Raw genomic sequence first — 10,515 nt, forward strand, 5'->3', positions numbered from 1 at the left:
TGATTTGTTGGCATAGAATCTAAGACCTATAATTCAAGCCATCAAGAGAGAGAAAAATAATTAATGAAAGTTCATATATTATATTCTGATAATAGTTTTCCTTCTCCATCTCCTTCAAGATCTCCCACCTATCTTTCAACCCATACCCATATACACACCCATACTAACATACACATACACACACACAACACACACACACACACACAGACACACACACATCTCATTAAGATACAGAATCAGAAAATGCCAAAGACTTACAGGAAGAACCCCAAAAGAGCCCAAAACAAGCAAACAAACAAACACCACAAAAACAAAAATCACCATTGAGTTCATTTGCGATGGACATCTACTATTGGGAATATGTCCTACCCACTCTGCTTCCACTGGGAAAACATATGAACAAAACATAAAACAAATCTATTTTTTTTTTTACTTTGCAATTATTTGTCAATTGGAAATAGTGTCTTAGTGATTGATGGAATCTCCTCTCTAATTCTCTCTGTCAGTGCTGGGCCACCATCTTGCTGGTCTCTGAACAGTGTCTGTGTTTGCAGCACCTGACTCTCAGTTCCCATGTGTGTCACTGCTGGGTTTTCTGGAAGACACTGATTCCTTAGTGCCATTCATCCTTTACAGCTCTTCCAATCTCTGTAGCTCTGCTGCCTGACAGGTCCCTGAGCTGTAATGGTCTGGCTTGATGATAATACCCCATATAGTATGATGTAAAATACAAAGTCTCTCACTTTCTACACATCCTCCAATCATGGCTCTCTCTCTATGAATACAGAAGAATAATAAAGAAACAAAAAAATGCACGTTCAAGTACTGCCTGCATTATATAAGGAGACCTTGTCTCAAAACAAAAGAAACAAACATAAAATCATGCTATATATCTATCATCTCATAAATCATGTTTCCTTTGACCAATCATGGAAGACCCTTGATTTTCACTTTCATTGTGATTTATACATCCCTATTATTGTTTTGAGGGTAATGCATGTTTGTCTTTGACTAGAAAAGAGATGTCTACTCTTCATGCTTTTCTTGATCCAAAGTCACTTTTATTTTCAATTTTGTTTTAGTCTTCTTGTTGATTTTACTATATATCTCATCATCTCTTTCTAAAATCTAATCAATATATTTATTTCTTTTTGATAATTGTTATATATGTCACATGCAAATGACCTCTGTAATCAGTACACAAATAAAACTGATTCAAGGAACACTAAATAAAAAATAAAATCTACTGCTTACCAGATTTTGTTTTACTCTGAGTAATCAATGTCATCTTTGTTTATAGTGACTAGAACTTCTTTGCTGTGCATAATACATCTCACTCTCTCTTGCTGGCAATTAAAAAAAATGAGCATGGACTATATTAAGTATTCTATAGCTATGTGACTTCTATTTAAAATTACCATCTCCAAGGACAGAGCTCAGATGACATTATCCTTTAACTGACAGCAAACTGAAAATGAACAGATTTTCTATTTCTAACTCTCTCCCTTTCTTTTTTCAAGTTGTAACTTCTGGAAGATGAAGATAGAATGGATTGGCCTGGCCCATAGACCTTTGGAGAATGATATTTGAGGAATTAAAAAGCCACAATCAATGTTTGAACCACTAGTCTGCAAAGATGGTGGAAGTCAAAGTATTAAAAGAATAAGTAATATCAATGACCCAATTAGAAATATTTCTGAATATAATCTCTTTCTTAAAAGATTAAGAACTATAATTTTACATTTTATTTATTTTGTACCACAAATTTAAAAAAAAAAAGTGAAAAGCTTTTTTATCCCTATTTGCAAGAGCTTTCTTGAGGGACGCGGCTAACAGCAAAGAGTTTCTGGCCAGCTGGGTCAGCTCACAGCCAGAGGACTTAACCTGCTCCCCAGGAATGTTTTTAAAGAGAGAAAACTCTGTTTTCATTTCTTCCTTGTCTGTACACTATGCAAGGGAGTCAAGATACATAAATGTAACTGCCAGCTTTGATCCTACTAAAAATTATGAAGAACCTTTGTGGGTTAATAAATTCCTTCTTGGGTTATCACTTCTATTATAAGATTACTTTACATATTTTACTACATGTACTGTTCTGTTTCCTTTATGGTTTTCTCCCTACCTCTTTTATATGACTTATTGAGAAAAACATGAAAAACCTTAATTATCAATCTTGTTTTCTGAAACTTCTCACTGCATTTCTCTGTATTTTTACCACCTACCTAATAGTTTTTTTTCTGACAATTATTCAATTATTTACATATGAGTTGCTTAAAATTAAACTTAAAATTTTGTATGATTACAATTAGTGGTATTTAATAATAATGCTTGCTTTCAATTGCTTTTGTAACTTTCATTATATGTTCTTTGCAATCTCACCTCCTTTATCTTATTGTACACATTACTTGGCATCTTTAAAATCTGTCTATCAGCAGAGCAGTATTGGGGAATTTAATCCTAGTACTTAGGAATCAGAGCAAGGTTGATCTCTGAGTTCCAGGCCAGTCCAGGCTACAGCGTGAGTTCCAGTGTAGCCAGAGCTACACAGAGAAATCATATCCTGAACAAAGTAAAAAGAGCGAAATATCAAACCAACCCCCCCCAGAGAAAACCCCCTGAAACCACAGAACAAAACCCAAAAATCTGTCAAAAACATGTATCTCCCCAATAATATGATGTTATATATCATCTTAATGCCATGTTAACACTTGTGCCAATGTATTACAGAAATTAGTTACATTTTAAATATACTTTTTGTATTTGTGTAAAATAGCTTATCAATGGTATAACTTGATTATTGATGAAATACAATTTGTAATGTTTTTAAAAGATTTTCAAACCTTAGTAATATTTTAAATTAAAATATAATTTTAGTAATTTCCAGTAAATGTGAAGTTTATGAACTGCCTTGTCAAGTGATTAACTGTAAAGCAAAGTCATTGAGTAATTGAAGAAAGTTATTTTGGAACCAAACATGAATGAATTATTCTCCAGCGATATTTGGAACATAGCCTATAGTTAAAGGTATACTTAAATTTATTTGTAAAATTATAACTTTCAGTTTCATTAAAGTCTAGCTTTTAAATGATTTAGTAGGGACCTAATCACGATAAATGTAGTTCACTTTCTGGGAACTAATATTACATTGTTCATTGAACACATTACAAAGTTTCTTATATTAGATGAAGTAATACCGACATTTTACCTTATATTTATTACTTAAATGAGATATTTAAATCATAAAATATGATGTAATAAGTATTTTATGTTAACCAACCCATATGCCAGACATTACTGTCGGTAGCAGCTGTGAAGGAGTAATGGGTAAAATATTGTTTTGACCTCCAGAGAAGGGATTGATAGTCATGCAGGAGATAAACACACATAAGTGACTACAACAGAAGAGCCTGTGATAAATAGTGCAATAGACTCTTGTATGAAAAATTACTTTTTTTTCCTCAAACACAGAGCCAGCAAAGGAGGAAAATTTATTTCATCCTGACATGAGACCTAGATTGTACCCAAGAACAAAGGAAACTGCCGAGTCTGATTCAAGAAATGCAACTCAGGGAATATGGAAGAAACAAGAAATAGTGAGCACTCTGCTGAACCGAACTAACAGCAAGTTGAGCAAGCTTGAGTTTTAAGAGGATTTTGTAGTAAAAGCATGTCTCTGAATTTAATAAGATCTCAAAATAAAGACTCGAGGATCAAAACGTCAATACTTTGATATTGCTTGTGGTTTGAATATCTTTTCTTTTTGTTTCTTTTTTCTTTTTTTAAAATTAGTTATTTTATTTACATTTCAATTGTTACCCTCTGCCTGGCTTCTCCTCCATGTGAACTCCCTGTCCTATTGCCCCACTCCCTGCTTATATGAGGGTGTTCCTCCAACCATCCACCCACTCTCACCTTGCAGCCCTAGCATTCCCTTAAGATGGGACATCAAACGTTCACAGGACCAAGGGTCTCCCCTTCCATTGATGCCAGATAAGGCTTTCCTCTGCTACAATGCAGCTGGAGCCATGGGTTTCTCCACGTGTACCCTTTGGCTCATAGTTTAGTACCTGGGAGCTCTGAAGCATCTGGTTGGTTGATACTGTTGTTCTACCTATGGGGTTGCAAACTTCTTCAGCTCCTTCAGTCCTTCCCCTAACTTCTCCACTGGGGTCCCTGTGCTCAGTCCAATGGTTGGCTGTGAGCATCCACATCTGTTGGTCAGGATCTGTCAGAGCTTCTCAGGAGACAGCTGTATCAGGCTCCAGTCAGCAAGCACTTCTTGTCACCAGCACTATTGTCTGGATTTGGTGGCTTCTTATGGGATGGATTCCCAGGTGGAACAGTCTCTGGATGGCCTTTCCCTCAGTCTCTACTCCATTCTTTGTCCCGATATTTCCTTTAGACAGAAGCAACTCTGGGTGAATATTTTTAAGATTGGTGTGTGTTCCCCTCCGTCAACAGGAGCCTTTGCCTAACCTCTCGATATGGTGTTGACAGGTTCTCTCTCCTCTTTGCTTCGGCATTTCAGCTAATGTCATCCAATTTGGGTTCTGGGAGCCTCTTGCTTTCCTGGCATCTAGGACGTTCTGGTAGCTACCACCAAGTCACCATCCCCGACTGTTACCCTCCTCTGTTCAATTTCCTGACCCTCTGTATATCATCCCAGTTTCCTTCCACACCTGACCTTGCACCTCTTTTCCTTTCCCCTCCTCTCTACCTCTCAGATTCCTCCCTCCTTCTATCTCACGTGATTATTTTGTTCCCCCTTCTAAGTAGGACTGCAGTGTCCATACTTTGGTCTTCCTTCTCATTGAGCTTCATAAGGTCTGTGCATTGTATCATGAGTATTCACAAGAACACGGCCCAACTGAATTGTCTTGTCAAATGCTATCTTTACTGTTCACTGGAACAAACCATTCATTGCACTTCCCATTTCCTACATTTGTATGATAGCTTTTAAGCTCATAGGAAATATACGTCTTATTCTCTCATTTGGTTTCATAATACTTTCTGGAAAGGAACCAGTTGGAAAAATTTGGACCATCCTATGAAGTAAAATGAGGCTGAAAATATTGGTACATTAACAGTACAAAACAAGTTCTCAAAAGGTAGATGATGACAGTTCTAAGAATGTTAAATCTCAGGAGATTATGAGAGTTATATACTAGATTTTGTATATAAAGTAGAGTCAATGATTTTTAAAATTGTCCTGATATTTTCATTCAGTGGATACAAAAATCCGTTAGTGTTTAATATTAAATAGATCTGATTCTTTAAAAACAAATGTGGTATAGGCCCTTTAATTGAGAGGGAAGAAAGGTTGGGGTTAGATATTGAGGGAAACACTAAAGGTACAAAATTGTCTTAGTGTGGGATATGATTATACTGGGGAGACATATTAGATCTCTAGGCAGTGCTGAGTTCCTATGTGCAGGCTGTGCTCATGAATTTTAAGTGAAACCAGTAGGGAGGAAAATCAAACTTTGCCTTGGGTTTGATTTTGCTCTGTCAGAGACGATTTTATTTCATTTTCCTAATGCTTCCACAGGAAAAAGTGAGGCAAAATGTCCCCATGTGAGAACACATTCAATACGATATGTTCACTTACAGATTAAGTAAGCAAATTCATATACTAACTATTTCATATTTAAAACTATATTTCCTATGAAAAATGATCTTTACAACTTTTATGGTCATTGCGTGCCACATAGTTAAGGATTGAATTCAGAGGCTATTAAACATGCATTTTAGACATAAAATTCTGTTTTGTGATTCTGAATTATGAACTTTAATTTCTTGATTTAAATATGGAAATACAAGTTACAACCCTATTAGATGAGGAGCCTTGAGAGGGCTATAACCCTGTTGGCACAATCACTCTGCTGTTGTTATAAAATCGTTCCTTTCAGAAAGAGAAGGCTAAAAAATATTTACATTTCAGTAATACAGAAAATAAAGTAATTTCATGAAAGCTTACATTTAAAAAATGGTGAGATAAATGCATAATTTTGCATTCCAATACCAACTATGGTAAATGGAGACAGGCTTCTCAATTTCTCTTTTCACAGTAATTCCAAAGTAGAAATAACCTAAAGGGTCTTTGTGTGAAAACAAGATGGCCTTGCTCTGAAGGACACAATGTTCCAAGTTAGGGGCAGGAAGCAAGATAAACTCCTGTTATTGTGTGTCCTACTTTTATTCTGCTTCCAAATTTGTTGCTACATTTTTATTAGCAGTGGCACCATGTGAGCCTCAGAGACTGGCTGTGAACCTATAGAGGGGAAAGCAACACAACATACAGACTCCTGGGCTTTTCCTTCACGATACTTATTAATGTCCATGTGTGTGAATGTTTTGTTTTATTTTGTTTTGTTTTAATTGTCTCTGATCACAGCCTTGTTATTTACAAATTCTTCCATCATACTATTGAGGAGCCATGGCTCTTGCCTTCCAATTTCTACCTTCAGAAATTGGATTCCTCATTATTCATTTATTCTTTTTAATTTCAAAGGATATTAAATCATAACTTCAATTTTTGAACTGAATATATTCATTATGCACAATATTTACACTTATAATGATATTTTCCAAGATGTATATCATCCATTTTGACCATTTTCTCATGTTCCTTCTTTGAATATTTCTAGGTAGTTCCAACTCTCTTCTTCCTTTCATTATATATGTACAGGAATTTTAATCCAGCAACGTGACTGCTCTGGCAAGGAACCACATTCAAAGACCTTCTAGGTCTATATGGCCAGAATGCAGACATACCCTGGATTACAGGATGATCTCCCAGGAATATATACCTGCCCTTAGTACACACTTTTAATCCCTAACAATGAAGGCAAAGTTAGTTTGTAGAAGGAAGCAGCCATGTTTGAAAGCGATGTCTAATTGAGAGGCAGACAACGTGATGAAGTACAAAGTGATTTAACAGGTTGAGTACAGGATAGGATATGAGCAACTCACAAGATAACAGCTAAAGAAAAAAAGGGCTACTTAAGAGCAGCAAGATAGAGAAAAGTGCTGTGTATGTTGTGTGCTGTGTGTGTTGTTTATTGTGTGTGCACATGACAGTTTGTCAGAGCAGTTTTATGGACAGGTTGCAGAGAGCACAAGCTAGGCAAAGGGAAGGAAAATGAGCCAGAGAATGAGAAGGAGTCAGAAGATGAGAACACATTGTCAAAGTGACTATGAGGCCAAGCAGAGGAATTCAGTCAGAATCGAAGAAAAGCTGAACTGATTCAGTCAGCTTGGAAGATGAGATTATCTGAGGCCAGCAATGTCCATTCCTAGGCCTAGAAATAATTAGAACAGAGGAAGATATGCTATGGACTCAGCCCAAACAGTGTATTCACACAGGATGCGTAGAGCTCTCATTTCATATATATTCATATAATATATATATATATACATATATATGTATATATATTTACATATGTGCACATATATAATCATTTTGTATAATCAATATTTAACATTTAGGCTGTAATATTAGTCTGAGGTTTATTTATAAATAATAATTTGTAGTTGCATTTACTTTGTACCAAATGATATAATTTTCTTCTTTATAGCTGAATAATATCTCCTCAGCATGGAACATAGTCCATTTGACTTATTTTTTCATTTGTCGATGAACAGTTATACAGAGTTGAGTTCATAACTCAGGAAACATGAATAGTCCTACTCATGTGCAAATAGCTCTATTCTATGGAGACTTCAATTTCTTTGTGTTGTTTAACTTGTTTCTTGTTGTGAGCATTTAAAAACGGATCCTGAGCAACTCAATTAAAAACAAAGAGGACTACGAGCCTACTTTGTCTCACCACTTTAGGATGCAGAGCATCATGGAAGGGAACTTTGGTAGAAGTTTGAGGCTGCCACTTGAAGCTGGAGTTAGGAATCTTGGGGAGATGAATGATAATGCTAGGTTACTTTTATTATTTTCCTTTCTCTCTCTCTCTCTCTCTCTCTCTCTCTCTCTCTCTCTCTCTCTCTCTCTCTCTCTCTCTCTTTTCTGTTTGTTGTTTATGTTCATTCAGGGACACTAGCCCAAAGGATAGCCACCCAAATATTTACATTTACAACAGGTCTTCCCATCTTAATGAACCTAATCAAGACAACCTTTCCAATATATGGACAGATATTAGTTCCTTTTGTAATTCTAAACCCTATCACATTGACAGTCAAGATTAGCTATCATAGCACTAATGGTTGTGATGTGGTGTGCATGTACCAGTATATTAAAATAATTGTTATATATATATAAATATTTGGATATAAAAGTATAAATTTTGTTTAATCAATGAAATATACACATGCATTTGATTTTTCTCACTCACTTTATACTGGATGTTGGAAATACTAGATATTTTCTATACTTGCCTCCTGTTAATCATTTTCCTAAAATGGCTTTTTCTGGTGAAATTAAAAATTGATAACATTAATATAATTGATGTTTTACATCTATGATATTCTACATTGTCTAAGAATTGCTAATTTAATTCTACTGTTTATCTCACCAAGCCAAATGCTTCAGAAAGATTACACAGTGGAATCATAAAAGATAATAAGAACTCAGTGGCTTAATTCAAACAATGAAATGACTAATGAGAGGGAAATATAAGTTACATAAGGAAATATTTGTGGTTGTAGTATGCACACATTGGAATGTGGTGACAGATGAGTAACTCTTTGAATAAGATAATAGTTGGTTATCAAGGTGACACTTTCTAAAATGGGAAATAAAACCCAAATATTAGAAAATCTCAAGTACACACTTAATGGTCTTAATGGGATTATAATAAGATCATCTCTAGAAATACATGTAGCATAATGTAAACCGTAGTACCTAGTTCTTCCTCATAGACCCATGTTCCCATAAATGAGACTCAGAGTCAAAATGTATTTACAAATACCCTGGACATATACCTAGGATCTTTTCTGACTATCATATAACTGAAAATATCCTATATGTTTCTTATCTACATTCAAATATAAATCTAGTTGTCTGTGCTCAGGGACCATGCATTCAACTCATCACATATTCTCACCAAATCTCCCACCTGGTTTATCCCACAATTCCTTCTTTTCTCAGATGTCCCACCTTCTACTTCTTGTCTAAAGAGTAGGCTTTTTAATTGAAAGGTGATGCATCCATACAATATACAAGTTATTATATCTACAGTATACAGAAATCAAGAAGAGTATGGATTTTGTGGACAATAGATAAGTGTATGCAGCCATTGTGGTGTGTCAGACACGATTAATGAATATCTATAATAAGTATATTCAATCAGCTTATATGATTCCTGGATTTCTGACAAACTGCCATTGATTTACAAAGTGTCTGTAGGACTTTGCAATTCTACCAGCAATGGAGGGTTGTTCCTCTTGCTTAAAATCTTCACCAACATAAGCTGTCTTTTCTGTTTTTAATCTTTACCATTCTGACAAGTATAAGAATGAATCTCAGAAACATTTTGATTTACATTTTTCTGATGGCTAAGAATGTTGAATATTTTCTTAAGGGTTTCTCAGCCATTTGGCATTTCTCTGTTGATAGTTTTCTATTTTATATCATTAACCCATTTTTAAATTGATGTAATTGGATTGTTAATGTTAGTTTTTTTAGTTCTTTATATGTTTCAGATAGTGGCCAACCTTTCTCGGAGACAGAGTTAGTGAAAAATCTTTTCAATTATGCAGGTTGCTATTTTGTCCGAATGGTGGCATCCTTTGCCTTAAGCTCTGCAGTTTTATGAGGTTTCATTTATTAATTACCAATCTTAGTGTCTGAGTTATTGGTATTATGTTCAGGAAGTTGTCTCCTATTGCAATTTGTTCAAGACTATTCGCAATTGTCTCTTCTATCGGATTTAGTGCATCTAATTTTATCACTTTATGGTCTTTTATCCACTTGAACTTGAGTTTTGTACGGGGTGATAGATATGAAACTATTTGTATTGTTCTAAATGTTCATTTAGGCCAGCAATATGTTGTAAGGAGCCGCCCTCACATTCGCCATTACAAGATGGCGCTGATGGCACTGGNACCCGTGTAATCAAACCATCTGTGCATGCGCCGGGGTAGTTTCCCACCCCATGTGCTCTGCCGGGTTAGTTTCCCACCCCATGGCCGTGATGACAACTCCGGCCAATGGGCTGCAGCCAATCAGGGAGCTACACGTCCGAGGCGGAGGACAGTCCTCCATAAAAGGGACCGGTTTCCGCCATTCTATGGATCTCTCTATCTCTCTCTCTCTCTCTGGCTCTCTTCTCCACTGGCTCCTGAAGGGATAAGCAATATCCAAAACCTGGGAGCTACTACATCACGGGGAAGGAGCGGTTAATGAAGTGTTCCCACAAAACAGACTGTTGAAAAGGATCCGGCGTGGATTCAGAACTCTTCAGCTGGGGGACTGAGCGGAACCAGAACTGCAGGAGACGCGTTACAGCTTTACAAGGTATGTCTGGTCTTGAACTTTCTCTAGTGTTAAAAGCCTTTTTGTTC

The sequence above is a fragment of the Mus caroli genome, chromosome 14, assembly GCF_900094665.2.
Source record: "Mus caroli chromosome 14, CAROLI_EIJ_v1.1, whole genome shotgun sequence".
Classification (NCBI taxonomy): domain Eukaryota; kingdom Metazoa; phylum Chordata; class Mammalia; order Rodentia; family Muridae; genus Mus; species Mus caroli.